Genomic DNA, 2,217 nt, shown 5'->3' with positions numbered 1-2,217 from the left:
AAGAACAAAGCATACACTAAATTTGGACTAGCAAAGGGTCCCTGCATACAATGTGCAGCTGATAATATGAACCTGTGGAATAAGGATTATAGTTTGAATTATGCGTGAATAAAAAAACATACTTCTCGTCAGTCATAAATCTATTGAAAATATCGAGACGAGAGTATGTTTTTATTCAGACATTACTCAGCCATAAGCGCTGAATAACATACTCGCTTCTCGATATATTCAATAGAAATATATATTGATTATTTTCTATTATTAACTAATTTTATTTATTTATTATTCGTTCTTTTCTTCTGCGATTCTCTCCTTAGGTAATCGACGATTGCAACAAACCTATTGCTTATAATTGCACCACCACAAAAATGCCCTTTTCGACTTCGAAGCGATACTTGATAAGGAAATTGTCCCTCCTTTGCATCATTACCACCAAGTATATGAGGATTCACTCTATCGAATTTTTGTCCAAATTTTATATTGGCCACAACACTTACGACATTGGCCACAACCGCCAAACAGATTAAGTTTATAGTCTTCATATTCTACTTGTTAAATGAAACTCTCAAAAAATTACATTCAGTTTTTATTCATTGTAACATACTTCAGATAAAAAAAAATTGGTTGATAGTTGGGCTATAGCGACGCAATTGTTTTCAATTTGAAAGTGATTGATTTATTTAAAACGTCAGTCAATATTATCTAATCAGAAAAAGTAATGGGCTTGATTATTGTCTATTATTTCGATGTTTTGTATCAAGTGAAGGTGATCTGGAACGGTGCCTGTTATTACGTCTTGGTGATACCGATCGATCACGGGATGATCTTTTATAATGTTTGTTTTTTCGATCTCTTTCCGATTGGTCTCGGTTTCGCTCCGAACGGCCTCTCTCGGCTCGAGCCGAGATTGATTTGTTACGACTTTTTTCGTCTTTTGACGACGACGATGATGATGATGACAATGTGTGTTGCTTTGATTTCTTTTTTAGGCTACGTTTGGCTGATGTTTGCTTCATTTTCTCGATCTTTTTAAGCTTTTTTAACAATTTCTTCTTTTGTTTGGTGCTGAGAGATTTCAAAAATTCCTTTTCAACTTGTGCTGCTTCGCTGTCATTGTAATCGTCATTTGCATTTGCAACGAACTGGTGTAAACGACCCGTTTGGAAGCTTTGTGCACTCATTGCGCCTTTTTTCATCATTAAACCGTCTTCTTTCATTTGTTCTTCCAACAAATTCTTCGATAAAATCTCGTTGGCTTCAGCTTCTGAATGTAATTTTCGTGCTTCACTGTACATAGTATATTCCTTGTCAGTATTTATATGACCCCATTTGTGGCATTTAATGCAACGCACATTTCTCACTTGAATACCAAACGGTTGATCACGAATTTCTGTATCGCCTTTACAATAACTTTCACGTGGTGCATTGTATTTACGTTGCCATTCAAATTTATATTCTGGCTCATTGTCGTCTTTTTCACGTTCTTTGCGAACACCAGGTGGTGGCTCGTACATGAAATTCATGCTCAATTTATCTTTGCTCAGCATTGCTTTATTTTCATGCAAATCTTGCTCTTTTTCATACTGATTTCGAAGCTCTTCTTGCTTTTTCTTATATGCTTCGGCTTGTTGTTCGGCCGTCCATACCTAAATCATTTGAATGGGTTAGGATAAAAGTGAGCTCAAATTTTCATATAAAAAAATCTCAATCATGAAATCGGTAAAAATAAATGACCAACTAAACTGAGATGAAAATAAAAGAGCAACATGATTCATGTTGGTCTTTTATTTTCACTCTAAACATGTTGAACTTTTATTTTTACGCTGCGCACGGTGGTGTTTTATTTTCAAAGCAAGTAAGTTCCCGTTTTATTTGAAGTCCTATCAAGTTGGTATTTTATTTACATTTTTATCATGTTGAATTTTTTATTCATTTTAGCGGTCTTCCGTGTTTTTCATACAATCCTCCCATATAGATGGTATAAAAAATCGCGAAAAATGAAAAAAATAATTTAATTTTTTTCCCTCAATTCTCAAATACAACTCAATTTTCTGTATCACCTGGTGAAATCAGAATGAAAAAAATCGCATTCCTTATCATCCAAATCACGATCTGGACTTTTTTCACTGTTTGAGTGCTCTATACCGAGTCTCCGAGAGTTTCATATGAACTTGCTATGTGATGCCTATTGAATAATAAGCGAATACCAATCGTGAT

The 2,217-nt window shown here is 34.5% G+C and overlaps 1 pseudogene; it reads right to left on the bottom strand.

Moving 5' to 3' along the window:
* Positions 1–643: 643 nt before the first annotated feature.
* LOC116350437 lies at positions 644–1,646 on the bottom strand (annotated as a pseudogene).
* Positions 1,647–2,217: the final 571 nt, after the last annotated feature.

The sequence above is a fragment of the Contarinia nasturtii genome, unplaced genomic scaffold (genome assembly GCF_009176525.2).
Source record: "Contarinia nasturtii isolate CC-2019 unplaced genomic scaffold, AAFC_CNas_1.1 Cnas_scaffold_4126, whole genome shotgun sequence".
Classification (NCBI taxonomy): Eukaryota; Metazoa; Arthropoda; class Insecta; order Diptera; family Cecidomyiidae; genus Contarinia; species Contarinia nasturtii.
The sequence above is the reverse complement of the archived record's forward strand: the minus strand, read 5'-3'. Positions and strand labels throughout refer to the sequence as shown.